This window comes from Triturus cristatus, chromosome 1_2, assembly GCF_964204655.1.
Source record: "Triturus cristatus chromosome 1_2, aTriCri1.1, whole genome shotgun sequence".
Lineage (NCBI taxonomy): Eukaryota > Metazoa > Chordata > Amphibia > Caudata > Salamandridae > Triturus > Triturus cristatus.
The window spans coordinates 135,299,177-135,317,988 of NC_140580.1; the positions used below are offsets into that span (position 1 = coordinate 135,299,177).

The window sequence follows — 18,812 nt, forward strand, 5'->3', positions numbered from 1 at the left end:
TTTAATAAGGAGCTACTGGCCAAGAAGAAAAAATGCAAACTACTTGAACTATTACGGCGAAAATCCTATGTGACAACATGTATACAAAACTATCTAACAGCCTTAAAAACTTACCCTCATTCAATTAGGCAAATACACAGAGAAGTTTTGCAGTAAACATCCAGAAGGCAACCAACACCTGGAGAGAGATTTCTCTATAGCTAAGTTTTTAACCTCACTTTCTCAGTCTCTTCTGCCATCTCACCTTTAGGTGAGAGATGGAACGATGTGGCTCTTTTCTTTTCCCAAAAAGTAAGCAATATTTATGCCTCATTTCTGGCTGAAGTGAGAAACTTCCTATGCCCGAGTTATTGCTTTACCATACCTGTTGAAACCTCCATGCTTCTGAAATTCGATGATATCGAATTGGCCAATATGGCCTCTCTCTGCTCTTTGGTCAAATCTGGATCCCGTCTGGATCAGGTGTCGCTGCATAGTGTGAAGCAGGGTTCGGTGGTAATCTACCCGGTCTTTAGTGCCTTATTGAATCATTCTCTAGACACACTTTTTGTACCCCAGAGCTGTAAACATGCGATGGTAGTTCCACCAATCAATAAACCACTGCTCGACTCTCTCAAGTCTAAGAACTACCGCTCAGTTTCCCTGTGGTTTCTCTTCTCCAAGATTGTTGAGAAGCATGTGAATAAGCAACTTTCCATTTTTTTTAGAATTAATAATTCTCTTCATTGGTCGCAATCAGACTTTCACCCATCTTACAATACAGAATCCGCCTAGCTCTGGCCACTGAGCCGGTACGTCACATCTTGGATTCGGGCAGCTGAGCAGCACTCATTATGTTGGACCCTAGCACTGCTTTTGATACAGTTACCAGCAATATTTTGTTAAAAAGATTGTGGTAAACCGGCATTGGCAATGAGGCCCTGCTTTGTTTTATCTCTGACCTGCAAGACAGGTCCTTTCAGGTCTCTCTAAAACCGTTTAATTCTAAACTTTTCTTATTGCAAGAAGGAATTCCTCAGGTGTCCTCCCAGAGTACAACTCTTTAACTTCTGTGTCTACCCCTTGGATGATGTCATTGAAAAATGTGGCTTCACTGTTAATCTCTTATGCGGATGACACACTGTTGATTAGCATTCTCTCCCAAATTGTCAGTACTACTGGTTCAGAGTTGAATTGTGTTTCTTGGAAGTAGCAAAGTGGATGTATAACAACTGCTTAAGGTTCTACGGTGAGAAGACGGAGGTAATGATTTTGGCTCATCAGCCCAATATCTGGTACCCTGCATGGTGGTATGTCAGTTTGGGCCCTCTACAATCCCCAAAACAAAAAGTAAAACATCTTGGCATCTGGCTAGATCAGAAGCTGTTGTTTGACAACCAAGTAAATCTTCTAGTCGGCAAATGCTTATCAGTGTTAATAGTCCTTCAGAAGATCTTGGAATTCTTACCTGTATTGGCCCAGAAAACTGTCATCCAGGCCTTGGTAATCTCCAGATCGGACTATTGCAATGTTCTATATCTGGGGCTCTCGCAAACGAGATTTAACAAATACAGAGAATTTTAAACTCTGCTGCTTGTTTGTTGCTGAAGCGTCCCAGATGTGCTTCCATAAGATGGGCTTCCATAGGGGACGACTTGAAAGATTTGCACTGGCTTCTGACAAAGAAATTGATCCATTTCAAAGCCCTTTGCTGCTGTTAGAAGGCTATGCCAATCCTGGGTCCATGATATCTCCAATCCTTAATCAAACCATATATTCTTGAGAGAAACTTAAGATCATCCGATGCTAGGTAAGCTCAGGTTCCAAAATTCCAGAATGCCAGAGTAGGAGGCCGTTCTTTCATTTATCTGGCCCCTAAGATTTGAAATACTCTTCCTTTAAAAGTTTGGCTGGCACCATCTGAAGCACCCTTTAGGAAACAGCTAAAAGCCAGGCTTTTTAACCTCCGTAGCTAGCCTTCCATCCGAGTAGCTTTTCCCTTTTGGGCAGAATCCTAGCACTGGGCCACTTCCATGTAGTAGCCATGCACTCTACAAATCTACTTATTATTATTAATGCACATAAAACTGAGGGATAACTGTGCATATGGCTCCCAATTGCTAGGTATGAGGAAGGACGGCTATACAACATTTTACAGATGCAACCTCTAGGACAGGTTAGATCAACAATTATCCTGCTAAAAGACAGATGCTGATATTAATCTCTTCTGACACCAATCAGTGTTGCGAAAATGAAATGTCAACCAATTGTATGCCTAAAATAACACTAAATTAAGAGGAATCACTGAGATCAAAGACAACATACACAGAATGCGGATTCTGCAACATCATTTTTAAGGGGACAGTGCGCACAGTAAGAGGACCAAAAGTTAACTGGGACTTATTCATGGCATGAATTTATTCTGGTATTCTCATATGAATATTTAGCATATTCAACAGTTTTGTATATTTTAGATCCATAGTATTACATGTGGTTTCCGAATGAACCATAACATTAACGAGCTTACGGCCCTGGCCTTATACACATAATAGGACATTAAGGGTCCAATGAGGCACTGCAGCCTGCATGGTAGTTGCCAAAGATAGGCTCGACGCAATCAAGAGGCCTCCTTTACCAACTATTTTCTGGGTTTCAGTGTCACAAGATACCACAGTAGCATTCCGAATGCTGGAGCTTCTGCGTTTCCTCTTTAGGAAGAGCACTAAGTAGTATTCCACTCAAGGGCATAGGCTGGGCAAAGGGGCAGGAACAGAATTCCAGGCTTCAGAAAATACAAACACTGGACAGCAAGGCAAGGCAGATGAACTGCATTTTATAGCGAGGGAGACAACATTTTAGGAAGTTGAGAGAGGGGTGTTTCAGGCTGTCAAATTCCTATAGTGAAAGGATGACATCCTGAGTCAACAATGTCAGCCAGAGGAGGCAGGGTAAATCCATGCTGCTGGGTGTATGCCACACCCGCTGTGCCAAACCCGTTCCATGTCCGGAATGAAGAGGCCTAGAACTGGACAGGACACAGTGGTTCTCCCTCTGCACAGATGCTCACTGTAAAGGCCCAACATCCCTTCCCAGACACTGGAGGGAGAAGGAAAAGATAAGGCGGGAGTTGGAAGCGCGAGGCAACAGCCGCAGAGGAAGATGCGAGCCGAGCCTCTGACGAGGACAATCTTGCCTTGACCTTTCACCTCCCACTTACCAACTCACTCGCCCTTTTTTATTGGTAAACAACGTATTGTTTTAGTAGCTCTTTGCTCCGATACATCTATCCATCTTTGCTATCCAGGTGCAACAGCAGCTGCCTTCTCACCTAGTCTGTTACATAAATGTTACATCTGAATGGCCAGTTGCAAGAATCTTGTAAACTCTTGAAATTCAATATGGGACAGTGCATAGCTTTTGACGCTGAAGTTCTTTCACTGGCCGCAGAGCATGAACAGGTTTCACAATGGATGAACATCAAGACATGGATTTATTTTTCTCTGCCAAATATGGGTTTTCTTGAAGAGGCAGAACAAGTTCCATTAAGAGATAAGGCGGTGGGTTCAAGGACTTCTTGGGGGAGCAGATGATGGGTGAAGTGGTGGCTCTGTGTCAACGGGGATGCAATCTCGGACAATGGCAGGAGGCATCCATCTACACCAGTGCGGTCCTTGGACCGTGGTTTAGGTTGGAGGACCAGGAGGTGGCTTGTACAGGTTGGAATGGGTGGGAGGTGTGGTCTGATCTCACAGAGATGTGGTGTGATTAACAGAGCTTCATCACTGTGTAAACCACCTGACCTGATCTCCAGACTGGCTCCAAAAGCAGCCCTCAATAAAAATGTTCAAAAAATTCCTTTGCTCCTCTCTCGTTTTTCTCTTCCCTGTCTTTTCCCTCTCTCTCTCTCGTCTGAAGCATCCCCTGTGCCCGCTGCAATTACCCGGGGGTGTTGGAGAAAGTGACGCCAGCAGCGGTGCCCTGCCTTTAAAACCCGGTCTCCAGCTCACCGGGAATATGTTCATTGGAACGAAGGGCCAGTCAGGGCCTGCCCGCTTGCCAAGGTCCTTTTATTGGTGGAAACCATTATACTGCATACCCCGGCGTAGAATCTGTCGACCCAGGGCCGGCTTTAAAGCAGTGCGACTGGTGCAGCCACACTGGGCGCTGACCTGGAGAGGGGGCACTAACCGCAGGGGGGCGCAGTGTTAAGCGACATCCTCTGCAAAAAAAAACGATATTATCTTAAGAAAGCAGTCACACATTGTAAGGCGCGCTATCGCCAACCAACTGCTGGGGCTTTTCGAACCGCAGCAGCACCGGTATAAGTCACCTGGGGTGAGAGAAAAAGAAGGCTATGGCAGTCCTCGTGGTGACATCTCATCCGCCCCCCTCCTTCCCGCGCAAACCTCGCGCCCTAAATCATCCTGATTAAAACTGCGAGAGGATGAGACAGGCGGCGGGAAATCGAGGCAGATCTCGGCGGGAGCCTCTGAGGCACGGAGAGGCGCATCTCCCCTGACTTATAGCGACTAAATGGGAGCGGACAGGCAGACGGGATGAGAGAGGAATTGCTTCTTCTCTGCGCCGAGGCAGGGCACCATGGCATAAATCACTGTAACATTTCATTACAGGTTTCTGATAAGTAAATGATCGTTTAACCCGAGCCATCACTTCTGAGTGCATGAATTTGTCTGCCTCGGTTATGCTCTGTGCTCAGGTTATCTGGCGCGGCTGGAAGGGCTCTGGACGTAACTCACTGTGATACAGATATGCCTGGCAAGGTGTCACCTTGCGCGCGCCCCTCGTCCCCTCCTACCACGTGCCTGCGAGTTACTAAGGGCAGACATTTTTCCGTTGGTATCGCAAGCTCACTGAGGCGGCGTTTCACATCCTCGTGCAAAGAGATGGAGGTCGATGCTGCGGTGCAATGGTGTGCTTAACATGACTCGGTGGGTTAACGTCCTGCTGCGGAGATATTTTCGAATACAGGTTGTGTCCTGTGCGAAAAGCCACGACATTCTCGTAGCCTTTACGGAGTCAACATCTTGGGACCTGTACATAGAAGCAGCCCAAATTGCGGTAAATGTTGCCCTCTTTTTTACATTTCTGTAGGGGGGAAAATAAAATATGTGGCGTCGACGCTAGAAAATCATACTAATAAAGATAATGAGAAATGCACGTTAACGTGCATTCGTGTGTTTCTTTTTAACATTTGACATATATTAGAATATAAGCTTCTTAAAATATGAAGGGTTCAGTCGCACGCGCGCACACTTCCTCAGCTATCCTTTGCGAATGGCGATGTGGACGTCACTGACTCCTTCGAGCATCCTCGTGCACCCATCTCCCAGCAGCCTTTCTACGTCCTGACCCGGGATACCTGCACTATTACACGCCTTTAGTCAGGCCCAGCTCAGCATGTTGATAAGACTCACAGAGTACCCTGGCTTGATGCATTCAGTTGTAGGCTATCGGAGTGACTGAGTGAATAGTACCGGCAGTTTACCTGCAAACTCTTGATGTTGAGTAAACATGCAGGTACCCGGGGTGTAGGTAACATTAGTGCAGTGGCCCTGGAGCGGAGGTCAACAGGGGAATCTGCAGTTCAGCTGAGCTGCTTTAACATGAATGAATATCTCGGCATAGCTATGCAGCTTCACGTCAGTGGAAATAGCTGCTACTGTGGAAGTGTCTCCTTGGTCAAAGTCATTCCTCCTTCCTGGTCGATTTTTTGATGCTCTTTAAAATTCAAGCATAGATAGGACATTTGCAGACAATTTCTAAAATTCTAAAATCAAACAAAACATCCAAAATCTTTAGCGAATTTAGAAACCTGGGGGGATAAGAATATCTATATTTACACCGAAGCAAGCGCTGCATGAATTGAAGTTGTATTCATGAGGGAACTGGCGTGAACAAGAAACCCAGCACACCTGAAATACCACATTTTTTGATTATTTCTTTCAACTAGCAAACTACTGCATGGTGTGCATATTAGGCTCTCGGTTTCTGATTTCAAAATATTGCAATACAGTTGTTAAAAAGTTTTGCTGGGGCACCAGGAGCCACAGAAGACGGTGGTGCAGCCAGTGTCGTTTGATAGGACGTCCCTCTTAGAGGTATGTGGTGGGATGGAAAGGTCACAGGTGAGGTTGAGCTCTGTGCTGTGATTGAAGTTCAACTTCCCTCAGAGGGCACTATCTTATTTCACTGCCTGAGAACCCAAACTCTGTGAAGCCATGTCTTTATCTCCACTTAGGCCTCACCACCCTCATGCCTTGGGCGCAGACAACGTGCCTCGAATTAACACAATTATTGCAAGGCCAGAAATATATCAGAAGTAAGCCCCTTTTTTAGGTCTCGCCTTGCAATCGCGTAAGCGATCGCAAAGTGAGACTATTGTAAAAGGGCATTTCAAAGTGCTCCCAAAAAGCGGATTGCATTGCTAGCACGTGCACAATCACACGCTTGGTGCCGCCATGCACTCCGCTTTTTGGGAGCACTTCAAAGGGTCCGCTCCCCCGCCTGGAATGCGCTCCCCCGCCCCGCCAAACGCGCGCGCCAAATTTGCTTTCACTTTCGCGCCGCAAGCAGACGCGCCAAATTTGCTTTCACTTTCGCGCCGCGAAACGCAAATCATAACTAAGCAAATCATTTAATATCACCGCGCCTCAAAACGAATGGGTCTGTAATGCAACTGGTGCCCAGTTAAAGCGCGGTTATACCTTCGGGTCGCGTTCGCGCTATATAAAACTTCAACAACAAAAAAACTCGGAAAAAATGAAAACCATCGGAAGCAGTGCTTCCAGTATTTTAACGATTCATTTCGAAACCACGAGGGGCTTTCGAGGCTCTTCCTCCGGAGGGGTGTAGACGAGTATGTGCATAAGAAACATATTGCCCGTTAACATGTCTAAATAGGGGTGTGGGTGGGTACAAACAGTAAGGGACAGTGCAGGTGACTTTGAGCCAGGCGCGCAATGAACATTGGGATCAAAGGGCTTCAGCCCCACTCCCCTCACGTCGTGTGTGGCAACCCAGGCTGAGTTTCCAGCACCAAAGTCGGCAGTTTAGCCGACGGACCACATCCTCTTCCCCAAGAAACTTAACGAAACCCAAATCATAACTAAACAAATCATTTAATATCACCGCGCCTCAAAATGAATGGGTCTGTAATGCAACTGGTGCCCATGTAAAGCGCTGTTATACCTTCGGGTCGCGTTCGCGCTATATAAAACTTCAACAGCAAAAAAACTCGGAAAAAATGAAAACCATCCGAAGCAGTGCTTCCAGTATTTTAAACGATTCATTTCGAAACCACGAGGGGCTTTCGAGGCTCTTCCTCTGGAGGGGTGTAGACGAGTATGCACATAAGAAACATATTGCCCGTTAACATGTCTAAATAGGGGTGTGGGTGGGTACGAACAGTAAGGGACAGTGCAGATGACTTCAAGCCAGGCGCGCAACGCACATTGGGATCAAAGGGCTTCAGCCCCACTCCCCTCACGTCGTGTGTGGCAACCCAGGCTGAGACGGCTTCCTGGGAACCCGAGTACTTCACAGGTCTTTAAAAGACCATTTGCTTGTGAATGAGGCTTTGCTGTTTTTCACCCCTTCTCAGAGCCCCTGCATCTCCACTCTTAACTACTGCTGGAAGAGTCAGCCCCCCACCCGAAATTTTTTCTTAGCCCCCTCGAAATTTGGCTCTAGTTGCGCCCCTGCTACGAGTGTATCTAAAGGGTGATGGTGACCAAGCGTGCACCACTGAGCGCCGCTCCTCTAGATGTGTGCACGAGGGTGCTGCTGCTCATGTCTGTGTAAACAAGTCTGGTGCCCACCCAACGTGGGCTCAACAACCGTCCTTTGTGGAGGGTGCCGAAGCCACCCCAGTCTGCACACATCAGTGGTCCAAGTGTGTGTGTGTGTGGGGAGGGAGGGGTCTGATGGGCACGACGTGCCCATAATTGTAACAAGCATTGGCATATCGACTGAAAGCGAGCAATCAATTTATGCAAGTGGGTATTAATATACCTGCCATTTTTAGTTGTTCCTATGCATGTATGTGTTGGGTTTTTATAAATCAGTTTTTAATACCATCAGCGAGTGTGGTGATTGGAGCAACGCGGATCTGAGCTAAACACAACAAAATAAAGACACTCTCAAAATTCCACATCTGATACATACTTGAGGATCGCAGGTTAGAATGGCTACCCGCAGAACAAGCAGAAAGCAGGGAAAAGAACTTCTACAAAAGCAGGAAATTGCACTTCATAACAGAAAATCCACCTGAGATGTTCTCCTCTGATCTAAGTCATCACTGGGCTGCACATCTTGAGTAGAGGTGGAGCAACAGGGAGGAGGGCTAAATGTGCCTATTTTCTGGCCGTACAGTGGAACCCCCCATACTCTATGTGTAGGGTCGATTGGAGGCCTTCGCTTCCCCTGGACAAGAATAGCCATTCCCTCATGTAACTTCTCTGGCAGAGGCTGGACCTGCAGGGTGAACTAGGGACTGGCCCACTGGGGGCATGAACAGTATGGACATGGGCAAATAAACCATAAGAGCTGATGGGGTGAGTGGAGGCTGGAATAAAGGAGTAACCAACATGGATGAGGATGGTCACGTTGGTAGAAGCAGTCAGGAGAGAAAAAAAAGAACAGAGAGGGAGGAAAGAGGCTGCTATGCTCACAGTCTATTTCGGTTTGAGAGACATAACCACTTAAAACAAGTTTAGTGGTGTCACTTCATAAAATTGAGCTGAACACAGAGATCTTCAATACGAAAATTGAGGAAGAGTATCAATGGTAGACAAACAGGAAAAGGTGTCAGAGGGACAGATGCAATCAAGCACAGTACAGATGTAACAGACATCCGACACGGTAAAATAATTAAAGTGACGTTGGACATGTTGGTTGAAAGGCAGATCTAGAACTGATTTAAGCAGTACCTTGAGAGAGAGGAACAGTCAGAGTCATCATATGTGAACCCAGCAGATACCAGTTTCAAAGAAGAGGAGGACCTTCCAGGCTTTTTGATGGACTGGACCCAAATCATACTTGAGATACTCCAGAGAGCTACACTCTTCAGAAACAATGAACAACTAAGCTAACAGTACATGAATAACACTCATGTCACATGAAATGTGGCTCCACAGTGCTGGTCACGTATGTACATATGTTACAAACTGAGCAAATGTGGAAATTTATCCCTTGAAGCCTTTGTAGAAAAGCATAACAAAAAGCAAAATTCTTTTGAGATCTAGCAAATAGATGTGGGTGTTCCCGATCCAGCGGCACTCAAAGTGACAAGTGAAAGAGAATGCACCTTCTGAGACTCTGAGGAGGCTCGACGGCCGATGGACTTAAACGGCCCCTCCGAGTATTAAAGACTCCGGAATCACGCCGTATGGAGACTCAGGCTCTGCACAGGTATACCCAGATAGGGTACAGCACCAGACACAGAGAAAAGAGAAGAGAAGTGAAATGGATATGGATTTAAGATGAGCAGATCCCACCTAGCCCATGCATCAGTGGGATTATAAGCTAATATCTAAGCCTTCTTGCTCATCCCCAGTTTCCTCTAGTCATCCCTTAGTAACACAATACAGGCTTCACAATAGAATTACCAACAAAGTACTGGCATCATCACAGGTAGAAAGTGCTCATACGCCACCACATTCTGCAAGCAAGTGGTTGTACTTTCTTGGACCAAGAGAGAAAAGAAAGGGAAAGGCTTGGGGCCAGATGTACGACCTGCAAAATAGTGCATCGCAAATTGCGAGTCATTTGCGACTCGCAATTTGTGAGGCGCCATTTTGCATGTACAACAGTGTGTTTAACACGGATTGCGATTCCCAATGGGGTCGCAAATTGCGAGGCTCATGAATATAAATGAGCCTCTCACAATTGGCGAGCCCATTGGGAATGACAGGCCCTCCCAGGGATGGTGGCCTGCTGGGCTCAGCAGACCACCATGTCTGGGACTGCTTTTTTAATAAAGCAGTTTTTTTAAATTTTTTAAATGCAGCCCGTTTTCCTTAAATGAAAACCTGATGCATTTAAAAAAGAAAAATTAAACTTTTCAGTTTCATGTTTTTTAAGGGCAGGCAGTGGTCCCTGGGACCACTGCCTGCTCTTAAAAAATACTTTCCAACATACTCACAAAGGAGAAGGCGTCCTCAGGGGACCCCTTCCCCTTTGTGAGTGGTTTACTACCTACTTGAATTAGGTGGTAAACTGCGAGTCTTTTGCGGCTGCAAATGCGGTCGCAAACCACTAGTACATAGTATGTTGACTCGCTATTAGGAAAGAACGCCCCTTCCTAATAGTGAGAATCGCAAATGGTATTTTGCGAGTCAGTGACTCGCAAAATAGCATTTGTACATGCTATTACCCTTTTTTGCGGCCGCAAACGGGAGATTCTCCCGTATGCGGCAGCAAAAACGGGTTGTACATCTGGCCCTAATATTTTAGGGTGCTTACTCTATCAGAAGAATGAACGAGGATGGAGATGTAAAAATAAAACATTTACAAACTCCTCCTTTCACAAAACATGAAATACTTCACGGTCTCCGAACACTGGGGTCGTTCGCTGGGTCTGAGCCCACGGTTTACCCTTCTTTCACCGCCGAATGAGGATACTGAGACAGTAAGTTTTCCTGGAACTGGAGGGTCTGCATGTTGTAAATATGTTTTTTCAGTACGACTCATGTCGATGTCAATTTTCAGGCTTTGAACAGAGAACCATGCAGCAATGTTGTTTGGCAGCAGTCCTAAAAAGTTTTGTTTGAACAAACAACCGGAAATTCCCAGAATGTTAAGAAATCCCCACAGATCCCATAAAATCTAATGTAACAATGGAGTATTTACTTTGCAACACACTAGGACTTTGCAGCTATTATTCAGGTCATTGCTTAGGTGACCTTTCTGAGCAACCAGGCTGGCACGTTAAAGTTGTAGGGGGTTGTCTTTCACTGACCCATCACAGGGTGGAATATATTTAACAGGCCTGCACAGAGTAACTCTCCACCCCTCATAGGAGCATCCCACACGCGTAGCTTTAAACCAGAATTGGGGCTGCCAGATTACCTAGCAAGCTCAGATCTTGGCCAAATGGAACCCCTTTCAAAATGTAGTTCATAGATTACTATAAAAGCAAGAAATCCTACGGAGGTGCCTGGTGATGGACCCTAGGCCAACAAAAGACGTTATTCCACCCGTGCGCATGGTGCGCATGAAAAAAGGAAATGTTCTATGCAATGGGCGCACTGAGGCAGTGCTATCCATACACTGAATCAAGCAGGTCATGAACTTGATGTCCATTTTACCATTAGATAACCTTGGAAGAAGTATTCAGAAAAGTGATTTTTAAAACAGTGGTTCAATTTCCATGCTAGGCTGCTGCTTTTAACTCCCTCACCATGATTGCATTCTAATGAAGGGAGAAGCTCCTGGCTATCCGGAGCAGTGCCGAATAGGGTCCCTTCTCTTGCCGCGCCTAGAAGGATAATAAGCAAGCTCGCCTTTCCTCTTACCCTAGAACTACTGCACATCAGCTGAAATCCTCACCAGCCAAGTGATCCCGCTTAGCATAATTGGTTCCAAGAAGCTATTACCGGAAAGTTATTTTACTTTTAAAACAGTTTGAGTTTTGCATGCCATGAATCCAAACAAGAAATATTTTCAAAGCATAATGCCGCAAGGTCGATTTCCTGGAGGCTTGTGGGCACTATGTTAAATACAAGATATGAACATTTACATTGCTAAATCAATGAGGATGCTGGCTAACACATAAGAACTGGGGCTAGGTTCACATGACAGAACTGTAAATCTACTCCTGTGTTTTTCCATGAGCCAAACACATCTATCTATCTATCCATCTATCCATCTATTCACTAAAAAAAAAAGGTTACAGAGACGTTATAGTTAGGTTCAGATGTTACATGCATAAAACCAGAGAAATTCAGCTATTATATTTAGAATTATTTAAAGTAACTATAACTTGTGCCCTAAGTTAACTATAACCCGCGCCCTCGCCATGCATAGTTTTCTCATCAATAATTTTAGTGCAAATGTTACAATCATATTATCAATGATGTCATAGAAGATGTCATGAGTGATGTAATATCTAGGGTAATTAGCAGTGCATGGGAAGGGGGCGAGTTATAGTTAACTTTGGGCACGAGTTATAGTTACTTTAAATAACTAACTGTAACAGCGGAATTTCTATGGTTAGTTTGTATAAAATCTGAACTCAACTAGATCGTCCCTGTAACATTACGTTTTTTAGTGGATTTCTAAGTAAAAAAGAAAATCCCACTTCCTAACTATAGTGTCCCTGTAACCTTTGGTTCCTTCAGTGAATTTCTAGTTTTTAAAAAAAAAACTAAGTAAAATGCCCATCACAATGCACGGGGGAGATGGACGCAAAGCCTTACCTGGCATTGCCTTGCCCCCACCCAAGCTTGCTGCTCCTGCCCCTCCTTGCCATCCGTTGTCCAAGTCCATACCTGTGTTCTCTCATAACAGCACTGTGTGGCCATTGTTCTGCCACTGCCCTGCCCGCCTGCCATGAACAGTTCGCTCGCTGCCTCATTCACCTCCTCCCTACTGTCTGTTGTCCGAGTCCATGCACCAGCCCCCTCCCTCCTGCCCTGCATGGTCCAATGTGATGTCACTGCCCTCAATTTAGCTTAATGCCCCTGCCCACTCCTCCTGCACTCCGATTCCCATTTCTTTGCCCCATCATTGCCCTCCAGCTTAGCCTCTGTGCTTAGTGTGCTGCCCCTACCTTCCGATGTCTATGTGCATGCCCTGCTCCCTCCATTTTGTTCACCACATCCCATGGACCTGCCACTACTCCTCGTGTCTACTCTGAGTGTTCTGTTGAGCTGCCTCTGCCACTCCTACTGGTCTACCAAGGTCAGATGACTGCCGCCTGTCCCTGCCACCTCCGCCCTGAGTGTCCGAGTTCCATACCCTTATCCCCTCCTTCCTGTACTCCATGGTTCATTTTGCTGCCATTCCCTTCTGTCCTCCATGCCCTACGGTACTGCAACTTCTCCTCCTGCCAACCCCGCATGGTCAGTTGTGAAGACCCTTCCCCTGTCCTCTCTTGCTTGTGTCCAGCCCCAACACATCCTGAAGTTGTGCAAAAAAAAAATATATATATATATATATATAGGTGATCAAGATCGCGGAGGCGATCGAAACGCGTCTGAGGCGGACACTTGTCTGACTACATGAAATAAAAGTCAGAATTGATACGTCAAACCGCTTGGTGTATTTTCTTGGACGGCAGCATGGTGCATAGATTGAGGTCCGTACCTGATTTCTAAACTCCCCAGCTTGCATTTGGGAGTTCAGGACTTTGTTTTGATATGTATATATATATATTTTGTAGGGATACCCTGAGCCCCCATGTCCATTGATGGAAAAACTGCAGAACAGAATTACACCAAATTCGTCGGGAAGCTAGATCTTGGTTTGCAGATCGTGCTTTTTGTGATTTGGTGTACATCTGTTTGGGCATTTTTGAGCTATTAAGGGTAAAATAAATATATATATTTGGATGGTTAGGCTTTCAAGAGTCTCAGAGACTTTTGCGGGGTCGCCAGTTTCAAAATAGAGCATTCAGATTGGCCCAGGGAGATTTATTTGCCTTGGGCAATCTCACACCAACAGAATTCAGACCACCGTGAGAGCGAGCACATTGAGTGGCTGCCAGCAACATCAGAAAAATGTTGGTAGCAGCCATTACAGGACTCAGGGACATAGTACCCTGTTCTGAAGTTGTTCTGAAGTTGTAGAAAACAAAGATACATGGTGGCAGAATAGGGATACGCTGACCCCCTAGGCCTCATTGGGGGAGGAAGGGGGAGGAACCCAGAGGGTCATAAAAGAAAAAATATAAGAAAAAAATGCCTTATGCCCGGGGAGCCTACCCCGCCGGGGCTGATTTTATTTAGGGAAGGGGGAGCTGTGTGGCCCCACTCCCTGAGCCTCCAAAGGTGAAAGGTCCCTGGTAGCCGACCCCAGGTCCAAAAACTGTTTATTTGGGGAGGGAGGAAATAAGAACCGCCGAGCAGGCAGGGACCCCAGGGAGCCCACCCCCGAGCCGACGTTACTTTTTATGGGGGAGGTGTGCGGCGCGCCACCCCGAGAAGCCCCGGAGGCCCACCGCCATTTCTGAAATATAAAAAAATGGGGAGAGGGCCATGCAGCTCCCCATCCGAGCCTCAAGAGGCCCCCGGGAGCCCACCCCCAGGGCCGAAATTAAAGAAAATTGGGAGGGGGGGCATGCAGCCACCCTCCCAAGCCTCTAAAGGCCCTGGAGAGCCCACCCCCCGGGCCGATTCCCTTAAGGGTGGGGGCCCTCCCTGAGCCATTAATGGCCACAGGGACCCCAGGGCTGCTTAGATGCTATGTCCCGGGGAGCTCAACCCCAGGACACAGCGGTTTACCTGACCGCAGCGGATGGGCAAGAAAGACTGAGTTTGCTCAAAATTGCGCCCACCTGGTGGGAGCAGACTTATGATCTGTTTACCTGCCCACACTGAAGTGGTCAAGGAAACAGATGAAAATATTGCTCATGCCCGCAGGGAGCAGCATTTTTATCTGCTTCTTGTGGGCAAAAGTAATGCTGGCTCCCAGGCTGCGGCTAATTTTCATACTTAATTTGTGCCGGTGGGCACCACCGGCATTATTTTTGGGAAACTAAATTGGTCTTGACGCCTCATTGGCAACAGTCCCAAAGACTTGATGTTAAATTTGCCTGACTTGCACGACTTAGGTCTGTGTATCACATTGTGGCATAATTGTGAACTCATATCACATAACCCTCCTAACTCCTCCATTCCAGGCCAATGACGCTGCTGAGACTTACAGCGTGCAAACTCCTGTTAGCGTCAGGACCTCTACGTGGCCCTCACAGGCCCAAAGACCCTCAGTGCAAATGTGCCACCTTTCAACTTGTAACGCGAATATAAGAAATTGTTTTTGATCCTTAGATGGATTTCCCAGTAAGATGCCTTCCCCTAGTTTTAAGAGGGATTAACAGAAAAGGATGGCTTGCAGCTTTCGGGGGTTTTCTAGGTAGAGACACAAGTTTTGTCGTTCACGTGGCTAACACATTTTTGCTCTCGCTCTCTCTCTTTCTCTCTAAGGCGGTCACATCCTCCTTGAAGTTTGTTCTGGCGGTAAATGACCATGTTGATTCTTTCCAAGAACCTGAAATTAGCAGCACCAAATTTTCATGAATGTAGACTGTTGGCATGGTTGTAAAAGCCTCTGGCCCTGATGCCTTTTCAGCTGATGTATTGTATGCATTTACAGTTCAGGGGATACTCATCACCGCTAGCCACAACCCAACATCCTGCTTGTTGCTCATAAGTTGTAGCAAACACCATTGCCAAGAAGACAGATCGGAGACCATGCCACTGAATAATATGCCTTCACATAGAAAATACTTTCTCTGGAAAACTATTTAACAGCAATACTGTTGCAGAAAAATGAATGTGCAGACAAATGAATTTACAGACAAACCATCATAGACAAACCGTAAATTTTTTATTTCGTTATCATTGGAAGGACATCTAATATAGGCTACAACCACATATTTCTTAGCATAGGAAAAGCAGGTCATCCTGCCTTCTTCAAAAAGTACTCTAAAACTAACCCTAATAATAAAACTATTCCTAAACAAATACATTAACCTAAGGATTTCCCCTAATCATATGGCTTAAACTAACCTTACCCGACCCAATAGTGGCAGCTTCAGTCCCTTCATTTAAATGTTTCTATTTTAAGTAATCTCGAAGAAAATATCTTTTACAAGACTTCTGATTTTCATTGTAGCAAACTAAAAATAATGTTGTTTTTGGCATACATTTTTTGTCGCTTTTTCTCGTAAAAGGTATTTCTTAGTTCCGGCCCCTCGGTAAAAGCATAATCCTAGAGCAGAGGCCCACCCATGGAATAGCAATGACTTCTGCAGCTCATGTAATGTTGGTTTAACAGTGCGTTGGGGCGGCCCTGCATGAGGCAAAGACATTGCATACATGTAATGTGGGTAAGCACCATTTTGTGCCACAGCATGAAGAACCAACACACCATGGTGCTGCCACATTTCTCTCATTGATGCTTTAGCTAAAACGTTTAGGAAAATATTATCAACTCATCTGATGGACTTGGTCATGGAAGATTCATTATCTGGAATATTCGTTTGAGTTTAACCGAGGAATTCAGTAGCATTGATCACTGTTTTTACTCTTTTCAGTCTGGTTAATGAGTATTAAGTTAACTAACATATTCTAGCTTTTATTAGCCTTGACAAAAGGTACTTATGGGCTGATTTTACAGAAGAAAATCTTGATCCTTTTGTATAACCCTCAAATTCACGTTTAGTTTAAATACCATGGCCACTGTAAGGTTTGGAAAATAGTGGAGAAATGATTTATCCCTTTTCAAGTTCTTGTGGAATGAGGAAAAGCTGCCCCCTTCTAACCATTTCTTCTGCACATTTATGTCATTGCAATTGTACCCCTCTGTCTAGCAAACCCAGGGGATCTGCTTCTCAGCAAGAGTGTTGAGGAGTGTTTTTTGCCAGGGAATTCCTATATTAGGAGTTGATTGTTTGGACTATCTCTATCTTGCCTTCAGATTTTCAAGCAATATTATTCAGGGGACCATCAGGGAGTGATCCCTCCTTTACAAAGGTGCAATCAGGATATTTGGTTTCATTAATTGTTAACCCCTTCGCTGCGGCGGGAATTCCGCCGCAGCGCTGGGGGGTGCAGGGGGGGCAGCGCGGTGGCGCTGTGCTCATGACGGAGCGGCTCCGTCATGAGCCACGGTTGAGCTGTGCTCATGACGGAGCGGTTCAGTCATGACTCCGCCCAGTTGCGTTGTCCCCCCGCACAGGCAGGGAAACAGCGCCGCGTAGGCGGAGCGGCCGCCAACGGTCGTGGCATGACGGAACCGCTCCGTCATGAGCACACGGCAACCGTGGCTCATGACGGAGCGGTTCCGTCATGAGCGGGGAAGGGGTTAAAGTTGTCATGGGACAATCTGTTACCCAAAACCGACATGCGAGCGGTTGGTGTGGCACAAATAACTGCTAACATCTTGGTGTTTAAAGCCATAGCAAATTAAAAATTACACTAGACATACCAGAGACACATGCCTCCGACCCGGTATTACATTTGCCAGATGTAATGTAACTTTTTAGAAGCACCCATCGAACAGTTTGGCCAACTTTTGCTTTCCTCACAGGCTGTTCTAAAATATTTACTCTACTCTCATATGTTGATATACAACCCTTGGAGAGTTTATATGGATGTCGATCACAAATTACTCGTTTTGAAGTCATTTTTCCCTAACACAGTTATGTGGGGTTCAAGACATTGTAGGTGACAAGTTTCAGGGCAGCTTAAAAATAAGCCACTGAGGATATAGCCTTTCTTAGCCAATCCAAGTAAGATATCTTCTTTTGAACCGTTCTCTAAAGATAAAGGCGTATTGTTCTGTTTCCCTCAAATCAAAAGATAGGAATGTCCTCGCTGAGCTCAGATACAACTTGCAATGAACATTGGAAGGTGAGTGAGCAGGGCCCTTTTCACTTGCCCGAGCATGTATTTTTATAGTTCTATCCCTTTAGTGCCAGCACAACTGCAAAATGATACAAGTTTTTGGATCCAATGATCTACGTTTTGGACTGTAGACAATGTATTTTTTTTTTATATATTTTTTTTTTTAAAAAACCTTTATTTCTTCAAGAGTCTGGACACAGCTATTCAGCCGACAACCCGGAGGTTCGGCAGCTTCGGTAGAGGAGGAGAAAGAAGCGTCCACATTGCAGTAAAGGAGCAGTGAAAAGGTTCCATTTTTAAATAAACACAAACACACAACAAACCCCAGCAAGGCAGAAACACTGAATGCCCATGGTGGTTACCCCTCAGGGGAGGCCGGACCCCGATCGTCTAACAGTCACAGTACTATGATAAGAGGAAAAAGGGGGAAAAGCAGAGGCCCAAGAAGTCAATTAACAATCACATCTGTATACAGAGCTGGAAAGAATGTCAAGAAGAAAGCTGTTCCTCGGGGGGATCCAAATCAGGACAATGTATTTTTAAGTACTACTATCATCTTGTATTATTTAGCATTCATGTAGCCTGGTTTGTGGATTCTGAATATCTCATCAAACACACAAAAGATGGGAGTAATGTTTGCAAATAGTCTAAACCACTGGCAGTCACTATGGGCATCATGCCAACGTATTGTTTTCTCTGAAGAGCTCATCAAAGCAATCGGAAGGAGTAAGCATCATCAATTAACTTCCACATTTTTATCCTATTACAGTGGTACTTTTTTTTTTTTTTTACTTTTCAAAATATATTTTCATTCTTGTTATGGTTTGGATTTATCGTTGCAATTAGTTATTGATCTCGGTCTATCAAAAATAGGCTATGCTCAGTAGCAGTCGGTTCAACTGGTATTCCTATTCACATATATAGCATACATTCAGAAAGTCAGTGTTAGCTGGCATAGATGGCCGCTGACAGTCCATGTTATTCTTACAGACCTTTATAAGAAGCCCAAAACATGCTGTGTCCCATAAGTCACTCCAAAATCAACTCTCATAACACAGCTCATACTCGCACATATACTAGGACATTCTAAAAGACCCCCAAAGCAGGGCACTTTGATTAATCTAAACAACCCCTTTTACTCTCCAAGAAGCCATATACACACAAACACACACTATTATTCAGCCACAGCGCAAACCTTGCCTAAACTGTAGTTCAGATCACTCTCAACTTGTCTCTAGGGAGCTG

At 45.4% G+C, this 18,812-nt stretch overlaps 1 protein-coding gene across 2 annotated transcripts in view; it reads right to left on the bottom strand.

Annotated features, from left to right (window-relative positions):
- Nucleotides 1–18,812, bottom strand: part of ATRNL1 (attractin like 1) — a 2,333,760-nt gene that overhangs the window by 1,453,563 nt on the left and 861,385 nt on the right. The gene's annotated exons all lie outside the window — the stretch shown is intronic.